The sequence below is a fragment of the Erpetoichthys calabaricus genome, chromosome 5 (assembly GCF_900747795.2).
Source record: "Erpetoichthys calabaricus chromosome 5, fErpCal1.3, whole genome shotgun sequence".
Classification (NCBI taxonomy): Eukaryota; Metazoa; Chordata; class Cladistia; order Polypteriformes; family Polypteridae; genus Erpetoichthys; species Erpetoichthys calabaricus.
Window position 1 is genome coordinate 23,140,162 of NC_041398.2, and position 22,373 is coordinate 23,162,534.

The 22,373-nt window shown below is 40.7% G+C and overlaps 3 non-coding genes across 3 annotated transcripts; 1 reads left to right on the forward strand and 2 right to left on the reverse strand.

Annotated features, from left to right (window-relative positions):
• Positions 1–19,051: 19,051 nt before the first annotated feature.
• Positions 19,052–19,125, reverse strand: trnai-aau (transfer RNA isoleucine (anticodon AAU)). The gene has a single exon. It is a non-coding gene; the product is annotated as a tRNA-Ile (tRNA).
• A 691-nt stretch (positions 19,126–19,816) lies between these two features.
• On the reverse strand, positions 19,817–19,889 carry trnak-cuu (transfer RNA lysine (anticodon CUU)). The gene has a single exon. It is a non-coding gene; the product is annotated as a tRNA-Lys (tRNA).
• A 1,076-nt stretch (positions 19,890–20,965) lies between these two features.
• Positions 20,966–21,047, forward strand: trnas-uga (transfer RNA serine (anticodon UGA)). Its single transcript has one exon. It is a non-coding gene; the product is annotated as a tRNA-Ser (tRNA).
• Positions 21,048–22,373: the final 1,326 nt, after the last annotated feature.

The window sequence follows — 22,373 nt, forward strand, 5'->3', positions numbered from 1 at the left end:
GTATATTATGCCTCATAGAGATGGTAAACTGGTGGCAATCATATGGGACTTGGTCTACAGGATAAGACACATGTGGCATCTCTTTAACTCCACAGTTTTGCACAGCAGCCTTTAAAACAATGCAGTATGATATTGGGAGCATTTCTGTGAAGCATAAAGATGATGGTCAACTGTTTATATTGTATATAATAGAAAGGCTTTGGGTTGGCTGCTACATAAAGCATCAGCCCACTTTTTGATCTTGCAGATTCTTTTTCAGGTAGATCCAGTTATTGTGTCACACCTCCGTTGCTACTTTTATTATCCCATTCTTACACTTACCAACTTTTTGGATATACATTTTATAGTTACTTGCAGCTACTTACCTCATGTCAGTAGTTTTCTAGACACCACCCAAGTATGATTCATGCTGTAGCTTACAGTTCAAAGCTGTACTGCTAGGAAAACTAGCAAAGATATTTTCTGATTTGACCAGGAGCAAAGACAAATAATGGTGAAACTAGGCATTCAGAAAACTAATAACCAAAACAAAGCCAATGAGGTAAAAATGGTAGTCAAAAGTATGGCAAAGATCAAAACCAGAATACTAAAGAGATCAAAACATAAGGCTGAAATGTTTTTGGAAGCCGTGAGCTCAGATAAGGACCTTAACTTTCTGAGTGACTATTAACTTTGCAGGATCACTGGTCTGAGCTCATGACCTCTGAAGAAACACCTATAGAAATCCTAGGGCAACTCTAGTAACAGAAACACAAGATACCACAGACCATAACAAAGCAAAATGATGTCAGAAAACGCAATAAAAAGTGAGCTTTAAATTATTAATAATAATAATAAAAATTGAGGTCAAACCACTAATATAATGATAATTACATTTCTATAGCACTTTTCTTGCTATGTAACCACTTCAACCACCAGCAATATGAAGCACTCACCAGGATGATGTAAAAGCAGCCATTATTGCACCAGTATGCTCACCACACATTAACTATTAGATGGTAAGAGAGAGATAACCAAGAGAAGACACTGGATGATTAGGGGGCCACGATGACTAAGCTATTGAGGGCAATTTATCCAGGACATCAGGATAAACCCTATTGTTTTCAAAAGATGCCCTGGGATTTTTATTGATCACAGTGAGTCAGGACCTCAGTTTTACATCTCATTTGAAGGACAGTGACATTTTTACAGCATAGTGTCCCTGTCACTACACCAGGATCCACATTCAGACCACAGGTTAAGCATCTGCTGCTGGTTTCACCCACAGCTATTCCAGATGAACCCCAAGCTTTTCCTAGATGGTCTCCCATCCTAGTACTGGCCAGGCCAAAACATGCTTAGCTTCAGGTGGATGACCTATGTGAATTTCCCCTTGGGATTAATAAAGTATCTATCTATCTATCTATCCTGAAGCACGTGTGTAATGCCTGCTGGCATAGCTCCTTAAACCAGAATTTACCTAGCTGGGAAAGGAAAAAGTTCCTAACCATCAGCAGTACAGTAGCACAAACATGCAAATGAGAAAGAAGGCTTTATAAACTTTAATCTTTTAACATTATTCCAAAAGCTACTGCTGTAAGAGGAAAGCAAATAAAGTGTAGGAAATCAAGTGTAGTTCTGTAAACCAAATGAAGCTCACTAAGTCATGCAACAAATGTGCTCTTGTTCCAGGTGACTCTTATCTTGAAATTGCTTGAAAATTTGGCAGTAACTGAAAACACTCTCGGTCTGACTTTCCTCTCTTTTATTAACCAGCTCATTGCCTGAACTTATAAAGCTGTATTTAGGTGTGGTTCTGTCTCCAAGGTGCCTTGGCTTCGAGGGATCTCTGATTCAAAAATTATATATACTAGGGGGCTTCACCCCCTGCTCACTTCATTCGCCAACCCACTGGCCTGCAGATGTACAATTTAAACAGATTTTTGTTTTCATTGGAATTGCTACGTATGTATCAATGCAACGCATTACTCCCTGTGATTGAATTTAATTTCTTTCTATTAAATTACTTTTTTGAATGTTTGGCTCGTTCCTGCCTTGTGCCCTGTGTTGGCTGGGATTGGCTCCAGCAGACCCCCGTGACCCTGTGTTCGGATTCAGTGGGTTGGAAAATGGATGGATGGATGGATGGATGTTTGGCTCTGAGATTTGTTAATTTTCTTTGCAAAAGCTGTTCTAATGGGAAATGGTTAACGTTTTAATACGAATGTCATAACAAGAGTTCCTTTGTTGTCTAATATTATCCCCGGAAGATGTACTACATTACCTTTCTTGGATACATCCTTCTTTCTACAGTAATTTGTGCATTGTAAGACCAGATGTTGTTAATTGTTGTAGATATTCTTTGTGATATTGTAAGATGTTGTTTTCATCTTCCACACCATCACCACCAATTGTTTCAGCATAGTCTATTGATACACATTTAACCAATTTGGCATGTAACCATTCAACATTTTTGGATGCATTTAACCAGTTTGATGTGTATCCAATCAACATTTTTGGCGTTAATTTGTTTGACTTCCTCGTTTCTCAGTGCTAGGATTTCACATGTACTCATTTTTTATGTTCGTGATGAAATTCTTAAATGAGATTTGGAGATGATACATCTTCTATAATTGGGAACTTAAAGTGAGGAAAATGTTAAAATGTATAAGAGCTGAGAGTACAGGAAGTGTGTCTGATAAAAGCATTCATGAGAAGTGAGGTCTTATTTGAGAGGAAGGTCATGACTTGAAAAATTCCAAAAAAAAATCATTGCCAAAAAGTCTCGTCACGTCAAAGGATTTTATATATATAACTAGTCATTTAGCCCGTTACAATAACGGGCGCTAGAACAGTAGTGCATAAACATTAGTAGGAACAGTCTATATTAAATGGCAAGGGACTTTGACCTCATTCTTTTTGTTGGTCGTATTTTTCTTTCTTTCAGCCTTTCTTTTGTTGATGTTTACTTGCTGAGCTGACCGTTCTTCGTGGGCTGCCGCCGTGTATTGTGTGTCTTTAATTTTCTGTGACAGTAATACTTTCTTGTACGTCCGCTGGCTTGTACATCCGTAATATACCTTTAATTTTCTCTGGTGGTAATACAGGCATGCACGTCGGTAATATGCCTTTAATCTCCTCTGACAGTAATACTGGCTTGTATGTGGCTGTAATATGCATCACTGTATTGTGTACCTTTAATTTCCTCTAGCAGTAATACTGGTTTGTATTTCCGTAAAACGCCTCTAACTTTCTCTGACAGTAATATCGCGCATCGCACCGTGCCCCGCGCACGCACACTTCACCAGAAGACACACACACGGACACCTGGACGCACATAGGGATTTTATTAAAGAGGATATATGGAAGAGAAGGTCTGTGATATTTTTTTTTTTTGCATATTCGCAGCTGGAGATCCACAAAGGGAGAAAAAATGAATCACGTATCATAAAGTAGTTTTTATTCCTGAGCTTTCAACCCCTGCCAGGGGTCTTCATCAGAGGATAATGCTTAGATTTACAAGAATTAAAGGCAATATATAGCAAAAAATTACGGGGGGGTGGGAGTGGGGTAGGTGGCTAAGTCAGTATGGACCGGGGGGGGGGGGGCTTTTGAGTGTAAAGTCTTGTTTATTATGAATATGTTCTTCTTAAGTTTGCATATGCTGGATTTACGTCCAAGTGTCTGTTGATGGCGTTCTCATTTGATAGCCAGGATTCGGCCAGCTCTCTGGCACTTTTAGTACTGACCTTGAATTTTACTGGTACATTGTCCCAGTTAAATGTATGTCCTGTTGATTTAGTATGTGTATAGATCAATGATAGTGAGTCCTTTCTTCTGACGGCGTTGCAATGTCCCTGTATACGTGTTGCGATTCTTTTTGAAGTTTGTCCTATGTATATCGCTGAGCAAGAACTGCATGGAATACTATAAACTGCGTTTCGTGTTTCTGCTGTCAATTTCTTGTTTTTGGCATTAAAGAGGACCGTGCGTAAATTGTTCGTGGGTTTGTGTGCTATTCTGATGCCTGACTTGGTCAGGATGTGCGCTGTACCTTCAGACACCTTGTGGTGATAAGGGAGTGAGTGCCAGGTGGTGCGGAGGTTGTGATTCAAGTCGATTGTTTGTTGAGTTTTTTGGTGTCTTCTGTGTAAACTCCGATTAATGAATGTTTTTGAGTATCCGTTTGAAGTGAACAGATGGAAGGGATAGCGTCTCTCATTCATTTTTGTTTCCTTCGTATTACAATGGGTGTGGACTCTTCTGAATAGAGTTTTAACACAGCTCCATTTATGAGATACCGGATGGTTGCTGGTGAAGTGTAATATCTTGTCTGCGTAGCATTCTTTATGGTAAACACTTGTGGTCAGGGTGGCGTCATTATTTCTTTTGATGTAGATGTCCAGGAAGTTGATGTGTTGGTTAATTTCTTTTTCCATTGTGAATTGGACTGGCAGAGAATATTGCGTTGATGTGGTTGTAGAATTCATTCAGCTGGTCATTTTTTAGTATGACGAATGTGTCCACACTGACTTAGCCACCTCCCCCACCCCACCCCCACGTAATTTTTTGCTATATATTGCCTTTAATACTTGTAAATCTAAGCATTATCCTCTTATGAAGACCCCTGGCAGGGGTTGAAAGCTCAGGAATAAAAACTACTTTATGATACGTGATTCATTTTTTCTCCCTTTGTGGATCTCCAGCTGCAAATATATATATATATATATATATATATATATATATATATATATATATATATATATATATATATATATACTGTATATTATAAAAACAAAAACTTGGGACAAGACATTTTCGCGACGTGATCTTTTCAAGAGAGACACTTTCACATCCCGCGACATGGTCAAGTCACGTCATACTGACATCCTTTGGAAGCAAGTCCCGTGAGAGTGTGACCTTTGCAAGTCACGCCCTACTTACAACCATTTTCAAACAAGATCATGGTCATCTAACCTCTCAGTTGTTGGATAGAACTTCAGAAACGACTAAGTGAAGAAAAAAGAGCAGCAATAAAAAAATTTCTATGTTAAAGATGACACATCCACAACTAAGCGAAGAAGAAAGAGCAGCGTGTCGAAAAGAGACCCAAAAGCGTTGGAGAGAAAAGAATACCAAAAAAAAAAAAATGCAAAAAACAACAATAATAATCTATGTGCAAATATGGAAAATAAAGAAAGTAAGCAACGACTAAGCAAAGAACATGCAAAGCAAGTTAAAGCTTATGCAAGTAGTAAAATTTGAAAGTATCAAACAACCTATAGTAAAGATTGCATTTGCGCTAACAAATAGAAATTATTACTTGGTGAAATAACGAAACAGCAAAAAGAGATTGAATATATGGACATTGGTGATATGACAGAAGTATGTAGATATTGTAAGGCTTTAAAGTTTAACTCTTTGAGGGCTGAATTATTTTTCCAAAAAAATTCAAGTTTTCTGTAAAGCACACAAGGCAATGGTTTCACACATAAATCAACATAAAATGTCTGTTGCTATGTGCTGTGGATGTTGTTGGCGCATGTTCGGCATCACAGCAGGAGGGTGGCGGTAGTGGTCTCAGTGTGACACAATATGGTTTTTACCTCTTGTCATCATAAGTGGTGGTCCTCCCAGGTGAATGCTGCTGTAGGCGCATCAGCTACACGAAAGTGTTCAGCACCACGATCAGCTGAGGACCAATCAGATGATGCTGGTACCTCACTTTCGTTTTTTGATATCCATGTCCAGATCACTTGCATCAAACTCGGAGTCCGACAAGTAGGAGTCCTATTCAATGAAATTACGAATTAAAACATCCATGGAGTATTTTGCTTTGCACATTCGCTTTGGACTCTCGCCAGATGTCGATGCCATTTTAGAGGTTGTTTGCTCTTCGCTACTCATGCATGCATAGGGAATCGAGATTAAAGCAGCAAAGCAATGTAACTTTCCTTCTAGCAAAGAGAGTCAAACTAAAACGTAAGGGGGAGTTTTGTTGCAGTTTACAGCTGATTACCGTCCTCTACCCCTGAATTTTGACAAAAGTTGACATCAGCCCTGAAAGAGTTAAGTCGGAGATTTGTAGATTGTCTAATTCGTGTTGCTTCCAAATGAAGAGGCGTATCCGCGAATATTAAAAGATTTGTTGTTTGGTGAAAGTGAAATCCAGAAACACTACAGGCACAATATATGTGTCTACAATATAATGAACCATACGCTATGAAAATCTGTGGTCCTGCAACAATTAAAGCTACGACAAGTTTAATTTCGAAGAAACCACAGTTCGGTCAGGTGTATATATATGATCAAAGAGAAGCGACGCAACATAGAATCGAAAGATTTAAATGATCGGACGTAATAGAAATTCTACAGCCAATAATGGATACAAATCCATATGTCCAAAAGTATCGTACTTTACAAGAAATTTGTCTGCATCCATCCATCCATTTTCCAACCCGCTGAATCCGAACACAGGGTCACGGGGGTCTGCTGGAGCCAATCCCAGCCAACACAGGGCACAAGGCAGGAAACAATCCTGGGCAGGGTGCCAACCCACCGCAGGACAATTTGTCTGCATAACACGGATAAAGAAATTTTCTTGGATTTCTATATGAATCTGAAAAATCACAGTCGCATTTATAATAAACCAACATGTGACGAATTTCAGCAATAAAACGAAAGACGGAGATATCAAAGACAGAGTAGATATTCATGTATATCCAAAAGTAAAGCACGATTCATCATATCTGTCAAATAAATTGCCACATTCTGATCCTTTACTCTCTCCTTTGCTTTTCCCAGATGGTGAAACAGGATGGTTGTACAATATGAAACAAACATATTCTGAAAACTGAATATCACCCACACAATATTTCAGGTCAAAATTAGAGATACATTCCAATGTATTTAACCCACTTCTGTCATCTCAACATCTATTGCAACATTGCATTATTAATGCATATCTAAAAGTTGAAGCTAATCGTCTCTTCATTATTAAATCGAATATAAAGAAAAACTTAGAAAGGATCATTTGCAAGGCCTCATTGATCACATTCAAAATTCAAATATCAATAGTTCAGACAAATTCAAAATAGGTAAAGCAGTAATATTACCATCATCATATCAAGTTAGTCCAAGAGCATTGCAACAGTTATATGATGATGCAATGGCAATATCCCGAACTATCGGTTGGACAGATTTATTTATTACAATGATGTGTAATCCACAATGGCCAGAAATCTGCAGATTCTTGAGAACAATGCCACCGGTTACATTGGCTCTGGATATTCCCACTTTCATAAGTAGATTGGTTTATCAGAAAGTCTTATTTTTATTGAAAGAACTCAAAACAGTGTTCGGTCAAATCATGTCAGTGCAATGGAAAGCGGGTGGCATTTAATGGAATTGCCAATGCACGGTCTAAGTCATTCTGTTGAATTATTACAGATTCATTTAACAGGTCAGAATGTGATTCAATTTAAAGAGGGCAAAGAAGCAGAAGCTTTAGAGGTAGTGAAAAATAGAAATACAAAATTATTGGCTTATTTTGAACTTAATAAAACAGACGTAAATGCAAAAGCATATACGTAGGTGCAAATTCCTCAACATCACACATGGCAGAAACAAAAAAGAGTGTGGCATCCAAGAAAAATTAATTGCAAAAGTGTTGCTCGATTAAATATTGTATCACTAAAACATATCTAACGGTTTCATTTAAAATTGTTGTTACATGAATCGAAAGGAGCAACGTCGTATAAAGATGTTCTAACTATAGATGTAACTACATACAGTACCTTTCAAGAAGCGGCACAAGCAGCTGGGTTATGTAAATCGGATGAATATATTTTTGAAATGATATCTGATGCGCCGGAAAAGGGTGGAGTGCCCTCTCAGGGTTGGTAGCGAGATCTTGCCCCAAGTGGAGGAGTTCAAGTATCTCGGGGTCTTGTTCACGAGTGAGGGAAGAATGGAGCGTGAGATCGACAGGCGGATCGGTGCGGCATCCGCAGTAATGTGGGCATTGCATCGGTCTGTCGTGGTGAAAAAGGAGCTGAGCCGCAAGGCGAAGCTCTCAATTTACCAGTCGATCTATGTTCCTACCCTCACCTATGGTCATGAACTATGGGTAGTGACCGAAAGAACGAGATCGCGAATACAAGCGGCTGAAATGAGTTTCCTCCGCAGGGTGTCTGGGCTTTCCCTTAAAGATAGGGTGAGAAGCTTAGTCATCCGGGAGGGGCTCAGAGTAGAGCCGCTGCTCCTCCGCATCAAGAGGAGTCAGATGAGGTGGCTCGGGCATCTGATCAGGATGCCTCCTGGACGCCTCCCTGGTGAGGTGTTCCGGGCACGTCCAACCGGGAGGAGGCCCCGGGGAAGACCCAGGACACGCTGGAGGGACTATGTCTCTCGACTGGCCTGGGAACGCCTTGGGATTCTCCCGGAAGAGCTAGAAGAAGTGGCCGGGGAGAGGGAAGTCTGGGCATCTCTGCTCAAGCTGCTGCCCCCGCGACCCGACCTCGGATAAGCGGGAGACAATGGATGGATGGATGGATATCTGATGCCACTTTTGTAATGATGCCTGACAAATTAAAGCTCATAGATATGCAGGTGGATGAGCCCATGTTGTCCTGGATTTTTTTTTCTAGAGCATTAGAATAATGTAGATGAGAACAAGCCATTCAACAAAGCTCATCAGTCTTATCTAATTAATTCTCCCAAAATAACATCAAGTCGACATGAAGTCCTGCCTCCTAATTTGGTCACTTATTCCATGTGTCTATGGTTCTTTCTGTAATGAAAAACTTCCTAATGTTGGTGTGAAATTTAACTTGTTTCCTTTTGGATAATGAACAAACTGTCAGTTTGTGAGACTCAAGATCTGTCTCTCTGATTCATATGGGAGCTACACTGGAGCATCACAAGGAACAGTTCTGTCTCCTTTTTTCATCACTCTGTACACCTCAGATTTTAAATGTACAAACAGGTCATTTCACTTACAGAAATTCTCAGATGATTCTTCACTTATGGAGTGCATTGATAAGGGGGAAGAGACAGAGGATAGGAGTCAGGTAGAGAAGTGTGTTTCTTGGTGCAGAAAGAATGGTCTGCAACTTAGCATCAGCAAAACCAAAGAACTGCTTAATGACTTTTGACGCATCAAAATGCTTCTATGCCTGGTCACTATTCAGGGAGCAAATATGGATGTGGTCTACTCCTACAAGTACTTGGGGGTCCACATCAATGACTGTTGGACTTGTCTCAGAACATAGAAGAACTACATAAGAAAGAGCAGAGCAGGCTTTTTCCATAGCAGACTGTGTTCCTTTAATTGTGGGAAGTGACATCCTTCACATCTTCTACACCTCTGTTATGGTCAGTGTGATTTTTTTATGTTGTGGTATGCCTGTGCTGGCTCAGTTATGGGATGCACTCTGTACCCTGTGAAGGTAGTAGAGGAGGAAGGGATTAAAATAAAAAAAATAGTGCCATTATTAACAATGCTGCATATCCTCTCTGTGACACAATAACACTGAGGACTTTCAGCGAATGAATTATTCTGCAGAAGTATGTCAAGGAACAAAACAGGGGGCTCCTTTGTACTAACAGCAATACATCTGCATAATGCCTCAATGGGGCTTCCAAGTCAAGAATTTTCTTTTTAAATTTTCTTTCTTTTTAGTCATTCTGATTATTTTTTTATTTATCGAGCTTCTGTAAATGCTAAAATTTACCCCTGGTGACAAACATAGTCCTGTTTATCTAAGCTCTGGGCAATAGAAAGCAATACCAAAAACATCTAAATAAGATCTCACATTACTGGTGTCACAATCCCTCCTAACCCATTTACAGCTGTGTTTGGTGTTCTTCCAGATGGTTTTATAAGTGGAGAAAGACAAACAAACTGTGACTGCATTCACTACGCTTTTGGCACACAGACTTATTTTGCTGAACTGGAAGAATCCTAACGCTCCTCTTTTAAGTCAGTGGGTAACCGATGTTTTATACATACAGTAATCCCTCCTCCATCGTGGTGGTTGCGTTCCAGAGCCACCCACGAAATAAGAAAATCCGCGAAGTAGAAACCATATGTTTATATGGTTATTTTTATATTGCCATGCTTGGGTCACAGATTTTCACAGAAACACAGGAAGATGTAGAGAGACAGGAAGTTTATTCAAACACTGCAAACAAACATTTGTCTCTTTTTCAAAAGTTTAAACTGTGCTCCATGACAAGACAGAGATGACAGTTCTGTCTCACAATTAAAAGAATGCAAACAAAGGAGTGCATGTCAGGAGCACAGAATGTCACATAGATAGAGAAAACAATCTCTAGCAAACAAATCAATAGGGCTGTTTGGCTTTTAAGTATGCGAAGCACCGCGGCACAAAGCTGTTGAAGGCGGCAGCTCACACCCCCTTCGTCAGGAGCAGAGAGAGAGAGAGAGAGATAGAGACTGGGATATCCTGCGGGGATCACATAGTGAGAACATTGAGGAGGTTGTTGACTGCACTACTGACTACATCAACTTCTGTATGGACACTGTAGTTCCAGTAAGAACTGTACGCTGCTATGCTAACAACAAGCCATGGATTACAAGTGACATCAAGGGCCTTTTGAACCAGAAGAAAAGGGCCTTTAAAGACGGTGATCAGCATGAGCTCAAGCGTGTGCAGAAGGAACTCAGAGTCCAGCTCAGGGCAGCGAAAGAGCAGTACAGGAGAAAGCTGGAGCAGAAGTTGCAGAACAACAGCATGAAGGAAGTGTGGGATGGGATGAAGATCATCACTGGCTGCAGCTCAAAGCGGGGTACCACCATCGAGAGAGACGTGAAAAGAGAAAACCAAATGAACATCTTCTTTAACAGGTTTGACCACCCTAACCCACTCTCACCTCGGAGTACTGCACTCTCTACACATCCTTCTGCTGATACCAACATAGGAGAGACATCCCCACCCACAATTACAGCAGCGCAAGTGAGCAGAGAGCTGAGTAAACTTCGTGCCAGCAAAGCAGCAGGCCCAGATGGAGCATCGCCACGACTGCTGAAGGTCTGTGCATCAGAGCTGGGGGGTCCTCTACAGCGCATCTTCAACCTGAGCCTGGAACAGGGGAAAGTCCCGAGGCTTTGGAAAACATCTTGCATCACCCCAGTCCCAAAGGTATCACGTCCTGGTGAGCTGAATGACTTCCGGCCTGTCGCTCTAACATCACATGTGATGAAGACCATGGAGCAGCTGCTGCTTCACCACCTGAGGCCACAGGTCCAACAAGCCCTCGACCCTCTGCAGTTCGCATACCAGGAGAAGGTGGGAGCGGAAGAAGCCATCATCTATATGCTACATCGATCCCTCTCCCACTTGGACAGAGGCAATGGCGCTGTAAGAATTATGTTTCTAGACTTCTCTAGCGCCTTCAACACCATCCAACCTCTGCTCCTTAGGGACAAGCTGACAGAGATGGGAGTAGATTCATACCTGGTGGCATGGATCGTGGACTATCTTACAAACAGACCTCAGTATGTGCGTCTCGGGAATTGCAGATCTGACATTGTGGTCAGCAACACAGGAGCGCCGCAGGGGACCGTACTTTCTCCGGTCCTGTTCAGCCTATATACATCGGACTTCCAATATAACTCGGAGTCCTGCCACGTGCAAAAGTTTGCTAACGACACTGCTATCGTGGGCTGCATCAGGAGTGGGCAGGAGGAGGAGTATAGAAACCTCATCAAGGACTTTGTTAAATGGTGCGACTTAAACCACCTACAACTGAACACCAGCAAAACCAAGGAACTGATGGTGGATTTTAGGAGGACCAGGCCCCTCATGGACCCCGTGATCATCAGAGGTGACTGTGTGCAAAGGGTGCAGACCTATAAATACCTGGGAGTGCAGCTGGACGATAAATTAGACTGGACTGCCAATACTGATTCTCTGTGCAAGAAAGGACAGAGCCGCCTGTACTTCCTTAGAAGACTGGCATCCTTCAACATCTGCAGTAAGATGCTGCAGATGTTCTATCAGATGGTTGTGGCGAGTGCCCTCTTCTACGTAGTGGTGTGCTGGGGAGGCAGCATTAAGAAGAAGGATGCCTCACGCCTGGACAAACTGGTCAGGAAGGCAGGCTCTATTGTTGGCATAGAGCTGGACGGTCTGACATCCGTAGCAGAGCAACGGGCACTCAGCAGGCTCCTATCAATTATGGAGAATCCACTACATCCATTAAACAGTGTCATCTCCAGACAGAGGAGCAGTTTCAGCGACAGACTGCTGTCACTGTCCTGCTCCACTGACAGACTGAGAAGATCATTCCTCCCCCAAACTATGCGACTCTTCAATTCCACCAGAGTGGGTAAACGTTGAACATTATTCAAGTTATTGTCTGTTTTTTTACCTGCATTTTTTATTACTCTTTAATTTAATATTTTTTGCTGCTGGAGTATGTGAATTTCCCCCTGGGATTAATAAAGTATCTATCTATCCATCTATCTATCTCTATCTATCTAGAGATAGACAGAGTTTGTTTTTCAGTCAAAAATCAATACGTGCCCTTCGAGCTTTTAAGTATGCAAAGCACCGTGCATGTCGTTTCAGGAAGCAGCTGCACAAAAGATAGCAATGTGAAGATAATCTTTCAGCATTTTTAGACAAGCGTCCATATCGTCTAGGTGTGCGAACAGCCCCCCTGCTCAATCCCCATACGTCAGGATCAGAGAAAGTCAGCGCAAGAGAGAGAGAAGAGTAAGCAATCTAGCTTCTCAACCATCTGCCAATAGCGTCCCTTGTATGAAATCAACTGGGCAAACCAACTGAGGAAGCATGTACCAGAAATTAAAAGACCCATTGTCCGCAGAAATCCGCGAACCAGCAAAAAATCCGTGATATATATTTAAATATGCTTACATATAAAATCCGCGACAGAGTGAAGCCGCGAAAGGCGAAGCGCGATATAGCGAGGTATCACTGTATTTGAAATTGGAAAAAATCAAATATACAGTTAGAGGTTCTCTACAGAATTTTTTTAAAACCTGGCAGGATATAATCAATAAAATTTTAGGATAAGCACCGAGGAAGCAATTATCTCCGCATCTCTTTTTCCTCTCCATTCATCTCTACTGGCCTATTAAACTCATCAATTTAGGTATGTCTACAAGCCTTAAGTTTTACTCTGTTGGCCATGCTCTCTCTCTCTCTCTGGGGTGGGGGTCGACTTGTTTTCTTTGTTTTTTTTTTTCAATCCTATTATTTGTAAAAAATGTATTGATTTGTATGAATGATTACAATAAAATTATAAATAAAATTTAAAAAAAAAAAAAAAAGATCTCACATTACTCTTGTTCCATAATCCACATGTCAAGTTATCCAGTTGTATAACTGTTCGGATTCAGCGGGTTGGGAAATGGATGGATGGATGGATAATGATAATGTCCCAAAAACATGTATTTTAACTAAAATATTATTAAATAAGTAATTTCAGGAAAAATACTGTTGTGAATAAAAATGGAATACTTTCAGACATGAATGACCATTTTGAACTGTAGACCCTCTTTCTGTCATTACATTTATATTCACACCGTGAAGCCACAATTGGAGTGCCCCAGGAATATTTTGCATCAGTCTGTGTAACTGCATAGGTGAGTTGACCTTCTGCTTGTTGAAGCATCTCAGATATGTACAAGTCAGATGGAGATTTTCTTCCTGATGATGTTTTCACTCTTCTTTTAGACTTCAGTTGTACTTATCTCTCTCTAATAGCTCTTTGCAATGTTTGTTAGCCAATGAATAAGCAGTTACTGGGCTGGACTCCTGACCAATGAATGAGGACTGGAGACACTCAGATAATAAGATGTAGAAATTGGTTTGTAAAAATGTAATTGATAGTTTAGAGCAATTACAGATTAAGTAATGGCCTGGACCCAAAAAAGACAATGGCACAATTCGGGTCAGAATCTTAACTTTTGAATTTTGGGAGTTCTCCTATTAAGCTGAGCAACATTGTAACTTCTTGTGGTGAATCAATTGAAAAACTTGAACTAAGCCATTTTTCAGTTTCCAATGAGGCAATGGAGAAAAACTGAACTGCTTTTTACTCAGATATTATTCATTGAGATATTAGATTTTAGTAGTGCTTTTTAAATAAACACAAATGTAGAGCTTGAGATACATGTAGTCAGAAATAAGTAAATGTTAACTATGCAAAGACATGACTATTTTAATCATAGCTTTAATGGGTTGCTAGCTATAAATTTAATTTAAGTGTTACACAATCTGGGAAGAGAAAATCTATGGTGGAACAAAAGTGCAGTAACAAAGAGGTAAAATTTTGGCAGTTTTGTCTTATAGAAATTAAATTAAACTTTAGGAGAAATACAGATTGTGACCTTCCTCTCTATCTTCAAGATGACCAGAGTTGTCACTGCTAAATTGCTTTGGGAATATCATATTTTCTGCTATTTAGATTTTACATTTAGTCTTTTTAACTTAGTATTTTATTATTGTGCTTTAAGTATCCATCCATCCATTTTCCAACCCGCTGAATCCGAACACAGGGTCACGGGGGTCTGCTGGAGCCAATCCCAGCCAACACTGGACACAAGGCAGGAACCAATCCCGGGCAGGGTGCCAACCCACCGCAGGACACACACAAACACATCCACACACCAAGCACACACTAGGGCCAATTTAGAATCGCCAATCCACCTAACCTGCATGTCTTTGGACTGTGGGAGGAAACCGGAGCGCCCGGAGGAAACCCACGCAGACACGGGGAGAACCCGGGAAGTGAACCCAGGTCCCCAGATCTCCCAACTGCGAGGCAGCAGCGCTACCCACTGCGCCACCGTGCCACCCTGTGCTTTAAGTATTATATGGTAAATGCTTTTAACATCAATTTGATTTAATTTCTTAACATTGTTCTGCCCTCAGAGGCTCAGGTGGGGGTTTTGTCATATGAAGGGTTTCTCTGAAGGGCTAAGCAGGGATGTTAAACACAAGTCTGGGAGACAAGGACCTGCAAAAGGCAACCAAACTTGTTAAAGTTTCAACACCAGGTGCTAGGACCAGAGATCTGGAACTACAGAATGAATCTTAAGAGCACTCGGGTCACCACTGCCTCCATATTTCTTACCCTTTAGCGTGGGAAAGAGAACCCAATCAAATTAGAAGTGTGTTTTCCAGAAGTGGTTTATTTTGCAAAAGTTTAGTAAAAATAAGTGTTTGGAACATAATGGGCATACAACTGGATGGCTTGATGTGTGGATTATGCAACATGGGTAATGTGAAAGTTTTCATATGGTTGCTATTTTTTGCTATTGTCCAATGATGGTCACATTGATGCCTTTTTTAGTAGAAACTGTGTTTTTTCTCCTCACTATGAAAACATAAGCATAGAGTTTCTTTTTTATCCCTCAGTACTAACTACGTGGGGTAAGTAACATTTTAAAAAGTTTAATTTTTGAAGTGGAGCAGTCATTTAATAGCCAAATTGCCTTTCATCCAGGACTCGTGCAACTAAATCCTGCCTATTCCAGAGGTGAGTTGCCTCTCAACAGGGCTCATGAATACTTAACACTTCTATCATAGAAGTGATAATGGCATATCAAGGCATATACTTGTGTAATATCGCCCTCAAACTAAATATTTTGCTTACAGTATGTTTTATCAGTGAAAACCATGCACCACCATGTAACACTCACACAGCATTCCTAAAACAAAATAACTCTGAACTTACGACTTAATATTTCCAAGACAAAAGATATGGGGGTCTATCCTTGTGAAAACACCTGTGACCAGATAGAAGGAGCGTAAGGCCAGATGCATCGGAGGCAGGTTCAAATTGTTCTATCATGGTGTGGATGGGAGGAGAAATTAGGTAGGGATTATCCTGAAGGAACAGTATGTCAAGAGTGTGTGGGACAGAGTGATGATCATGAAGCAGAAACTAAAGGTGTGATGATAAACGTTGTTCGTGCATATGCCCCGCAAGTTGAGTGTGCAATGGATGAGTAAGAAGATTTCTGGAATGAGTTAGATGAAGTGGTGGAGCGCATACTCAAGGGATAGAGAATGGAGATTTCAATGGACATGTTGGTAAAGAGAACAGAGGAGATGAGGAGATGATGGGTGTATATGCTGACAAGCAGAGAAGTTCAGAAGGTCAGATGGTAGTAGATAGTGGTGGTAGTGGTTTTATATATATATATATATATATACTGACAGCAGATGCAGCTATACCAGAGCTTAACCCAACACAGACAGATGCAGAACACACACTTCTAAAACACAAATAAATAAATAGTTTATTTTTGTTTCTTCTTTTGTGGGGAACGTCTTCCCTGTACCCACAAGTACACTAGACAGTTCAAAAGCAAACTCCCACACAATCCTTTATTTTACTTTCATATTCTCCTACACTCCTTCTCGGCAGACATTATCGCCCTCCTCCCGACTGCTGGCCCTTTATATAAGTTACCCAGAATTCCTCCAGGTGCTCATTGCCCCACTTCTGGGTGTGGCGGAAGAACTGCCCACATGGTCTCAAGAACAGCTGTAGCACCCAGGGCCGGCCTTAGGCCACTGCAACCTATGCGGCCTCAGTGGGCCCCGCGCTAATTCTAGGTGTAAATTATTAAATTAAACCAATTTAACTTATAATCATGTATAGGTCAGCGTGTTTATTCTGTTTTTATGTTTTTACAGTGTTTTTTATCTATTACGTCGTTGTTTCAAGTGATTACGACAAGTAAATAAAATTGAAAAAAAATTGTAGCTGCTCGGGTGCTTTATCTCTAAACTCGTCATTTAGGGGAACTTGGGGTAAGATGAAACAGACACCGTTCTTAACCTTATGATGGCTCAGCTCAGTGAAACCAATCAAATAGGAGGAGCTATTTATGGAGATGATGTTATCGATTTTTTGGATGAATAGTTTGAAATTTATCGGCAGTGGTTTAAATTTTCTCTTTTCTGCCAGACGAAGATTTTTTCACCGGTGAGTAAAGCTTGTTCCTCAGAAACAAGCGTTGTATAAAATTCGAAGATCCTGTACATTGATAACCCACCCTATGTTAACAGTCAGCCATAGAATCATCGGCACGTCAACTTGTATCTTTATACAATTTGTTTTATGAATAGTCCATCCATCCATCCATCCATCCATCCATTTTCCAACCCGCTGAATCCGAACACAGGGTCACGGGGGTCTGCTGGAGCCAATCCCAGCCAACACAGGGCACAAGGCAGGGAACCAATCCACGGCAGGGTGCCAACCCACCGCAGTTTATGAATAGTCTCTCATTTCAAATGTTTAAGATAGTTTTACAAAATAAAATAACGTGATTCGTCTACCCAAACGATTGTTTCATCTTACCCGTAGTAGGGGTAAGATAAAAAAAAAATTTTTCACAAACACTTGCTGAAAACGTACCGATTCATACCTAAGCGACAAGCGCATGCATATGCAGATCATTAACAAATTTTCACTTATTATCCTTATCCCTACCCCGACTGGGCCCCGCGCAATCCGTTTCGCATAGGGCCCCGCAATTGTTAGGGCCGGCCCTGGTAGCACCCCCTGACGGCATCCCTGGATTCCAACAGGGATGTAAAGAACTCTATCTCCCATGTGAATTTCCCATTGGGATTAATAAAGTATCTATCTATTTATCTCTATCTATCTATCTATCTATCTATCTATCTATTATATTTAAACATTATTATATGTGACTTTACACGTTTTGCACACATATTTAATAAAATGTAATAAACTGCACCAAGAATGGTTAAAAATATCATTCAAAAATGTGTACGTGAATGTAACTATATCTGCACAAACCGACACTCGTGAGTAACATTTTTAGAAAGTTCAAAATTAAACGCAAATCGCAAAGCGTCTGTGTGTAGACACGAACAAACTTTTGCAGAATACATTAACCGAGAAGAGGCTGGTTCGCCCTTTCTGAGAGCCGCAATTCGTCAATTCTTGATAGCCGACCGAGCCATCATTGGCTAATTCTTGGTAACCAACCCGAGCTGTAAATGGTCAATTCTTGTTAGCCGATACGGGCCGCGATTGGCCCGAGCTTTCAATTCTTGGTAGAAACTTGAAAGCAGAAAACGATCTGATTGGTTTTCGCTACCAAGAATTACCTCGACTCATGGCTGCTCGGAAGAGCTAGCCGGGCAACGGATGAAGGAAGCACAAGCGTCTCTGTCTGATTTACAAAAACGTTAGCTACTCCTTAATGCTGCGGATGAGTCACTAATATTGCATTTTTAAAAGAAACATTTGCTCGTTTACAACGGAAGTTAAGCATCCTAATGTTACTGACACCTTGTAGTGATCCCTCGATAATCTGTGTTATTGTCAACTTCACGCAGTAATGTGGAGGGGACGGATAAGGCCATCTCGTCCTATTTGTAGCCCGTTAAATGTCAGATTACCCTCCAGTTAGAGCTGAGAGGTATGAAAATAAAGCTGCTCGTGGAGAAACTTCCATGTTAACTGCCACGAGAGTACTGTGACCTTGAACTTCTTGCACCGCATAGGATCTTTCCTAAGACTGAATGATATATATTTCATAATCTTCCCTTCCAGGAATGTTAAATATGGCAATGGAGTTTACATTTATTGATATGTTTATTTCCTTCCTTCTCTCTCTCTCTCTCTGTTTCTGAAACTTGGAGATGTACAGTTTGCTTAGAATAAAAGGGAAAATACTTAAAGCAATGCTATCAAACTTAAAAGAGATTGCAAAGAGAGAATATCCCTGTCTTGCACAGTGGACTTTGCTGCACTGCTCACAGACTGAGGGCTGCACTTGATTGATCAGGACGCAGTGTGTCGTTAGTATACTCTCGGTTAATGATGGAGAGATTTTCATTTCAATTAAAGTTACCGAGGCAAAATTAAATAGAAACTGTGTTAGATGGTAAATGAATTGTTTGTCTCTAATTTTCAAATAGATTTAATCTGAATGCAAAAGCATGGAGGGTGAACAAAAAACTCTGTGGGATAAGTATGCGATGGAAACAAACCTTAAGCAAAAGACCAGAGTTGATCGGATCGTTGCTGGCTCGTACGGGGATCGAACCCGCGACCTTGGCGTTATTAGCACCACGCTCTAACCAACTGAGCTAACCGGCCAAACTGTCACTTTCAACCTCTTGTTAAGTAATCTGTGCTTTCACTGCATATCTTTAAGTTTGCGATCTATCTATCTATCTATCTATGTATCTATCTATCTATCTATCTATCTATCTATCTATCTATCTATCTATCTATCTATCTATCTATCTATCTATCTATCTATCTATCAAACATTTCCGAGTACGTCATGCGCTCTTCCTTGTCCGTCAATCCGAGAATACCTTCTGTGCAATTTATAGATGAAGCGTGAAGAAAAGGAAAAGCACTTCATTTTAAGCAATCAAGTCTTCAATAATTTCTCTCCTTCATTACTCGTCATTTCACAGTGAAGAGATTGAAAGGCTGGTTCATTTTTTTTTTTTTTTGGCAAAACGTACATGCTTCCACACAGATAATGGCTGAGCGTGACGTTCAAGACTGGAGCAAATCTAAAGTCTCGATTTTCAAACATTTCTGCACGTTGAGAAGTGGTCGCCTGCGCTCTGTGCAATACTTTTCTGACACCTGGAATATCAGACAAAAGAGAAGGACAGAACGATCCCGATGTGGACATTATGTTTCTCGTTAGATTCTTGCAGCGTGTAGGACTATTTAAGTTTGGAAACAGCTTTGACGAGATGGAACGCTAGGCTCATCTTGCGATTTTTCAGATCGACAAGACATTTCCTTCAAAGGAAAAGTTCTCAATCGCACAACATGGGGCTCGAACCCATGATCTTGCGATTAAGAGTCTCATGCTCTACCGACTGAGCTAGCCGGGTAAGGGACTAAAGAGCCACAAGTGTGTCTCTCCAAATTATATGAACGTTAGTTAATCTGGCTCCGATCCTTACTGCTGCGGATTAGTCACTAACATTGCATTTTTAACAGAAACATTTGCTCGTTTGCAACGGACGTTAAGAATCCTAATGTTCATGAGAACTTGTAGCGATCCCTCGATAATCTGTGTTATTGTCAACTTCACGCAGTAATGTGGAGGGGACGGATGAGGCAATCTCGTCCTATTTGTAGCCCGTTGAGTGTCAGATTGCCCTCCAGTTAGAGCTGAGAGGTATGAAAATAAAGCTGCTCGTGGAGAAACTTCCATGTTAACTGCCACGAGAGCACTGTGACCTTGAACTTCTTGCACCGCATAGGATCTTTCCTAAGACTGAATGATATATATTTCGTAATCTTCCCTTCCACGAATGTTAAATGGGGCAATGGAGTTTACATTTATTGATATGTTTAATTCCTTTTCTCTCTCTCTCTCTCTCTCTCTCTCTCTCTCTGTTTCTGAAACTGTTACTATCCAACATAGAAACTATGTTGGATTGTAAATTAACTGTTTGTCTCTCATTTTCAAATAGTTTTAATATGAATGAAAATTTAGGTTTAAATTTAATAATGATTCTGGGAGGAAAATGACAGAATTCACATGTAATGTGAAACGAATCTAATAAGAACGGGTATCGGTAAATCATGCGTGTCTGCATTCTTTGGAGGAGGCAAAGGATAAAGAATAGGAGAAGTAAAGAAGAGCTGACAAACAATCAGCTGCGCTCTTCTAAAACTACACGTCGCCCATAGTTATTTTCCTTAAAATCCGTATCAGGTGGTCTGGCTGTGTAGCTAACACATGTCGACTTTGCAACCAAGACAAGCTGTTAACTGTTCTAATCTCACAGATAATCGAACCGCTTCAAATCCTCTGCCTCCTTAAGAATGATTGGGAAAAGACCAAAATATTACCGCTCCTGCTCCAGTCCAAATGTCTTCAGAGCACATATTGACAAACAGAAAAAGGGCGATTCGACAATTGAAGGAATTCAGACGCGTTAGCGGGTAAGTCTCCCCAGTAGTCGTGGCCGAGTGGTTAAGGCGATGGACTTGAAATCCATTGGGGTTTCCCCGCGCAGGTTCGACTCCTGCCGACTACGTGGTTTAAACTTTAGCAAATTCGAGGTATTAAGCCTTCACTTGACACTGGCAAACACAATTTGCAAAGCTTGTCAGGAGCTCACGGTTCAAATAACAAAACAGTGGTAGATACTGCAATCGATGGGAAGCAAAAGAACACGTTCTGTTGACATCTTACCAGTTTCTATTCACGGCACAAATAATGAACGCGTTTGTGCAAATTTAAGTGTCCTTTCAGCACAGACTGCAGGAAAGCATTTAATTGCAGTCTAGAAAATGATCAGCTGCCATACAAACGCCATACGTTGTAAACCCCCACAGCAGTGACCACCATAACCATACTGATATTGATAATAATGATTTCAAAAACAGTCGTGTTCAAATCGGTCTGAATTTGGACAAGAAGACAGTAAGGCCGTTGTAACACAAAGCTCATTTATTTCTTTTCGTTGCTGTGCCACGGGTGAAAGGCACTGCCAGGGTCTGAAGGTTTAAATTTAATAATGATTCTGGGTGGAAAATGACAGAATTTACATGTACTGTAATGTGAAACGAATCTAATAAGAACGGGTGTCAGTAAATCATGCGTGTCTGCGTTCTTCGGAGGAGGCAAAGGATAAAGAATAGAAGAAGTAAAGAAGAGCTGACAAACAATCGGCTCTGCACTTCTAACACTACACGTCGCCCGTCGTTATTTTCCTTAAAATCCATATCACCTGTGTTTTCTTACTTATTTCTCCTTCTTTTCGGTGAAATTTTGTGTCTCAACTTAGAATTCAGCCAAAAAAGAAAACTTAAATGAAGAAATAAGTAACAAATTTAAGCATGATGGGCCCACTGTAGTTTCACTCCATAGGCTCAGGAATTACGAGGAATTCTCAAAAGTTAATGAAAGTGAAAATTAAAAAAAGAAAAAAACATAAAAATACCCCCTAAAGCTATGTCAGTAGCACCTGTGAGCAGTAGACATGGCTGATTGGTTAAGGCGATGGACTAGAAATCCTTTAGTATCTCCCCGCTCACTTGAAATCAGCAGTTCTTAGCATTGCACCACGCAAGCTGTCGTATCAACCACCAACTGTAACTTGCTTTCTTTATTCTTCGGTTATAGTCCTGTATAAAAGTACACTTTTATTTATGTGAAAACAGCTGTGTCAGATGGGGTTGTATGGATTGATAAGCAGCTAAGAACTGCTGATTTCAAGTGACGGTGAGATACGAAGAAGGCAGCTTCGCCAGCGTTTGTGTGTCAGAACCCTTTTGGGGGGGGGGGCGGGCGGTAGTATGCATCGTGGTACACTGCAGACCTATAGCGCGTCTTTATGTCAGATGAGGTTGTATGGATT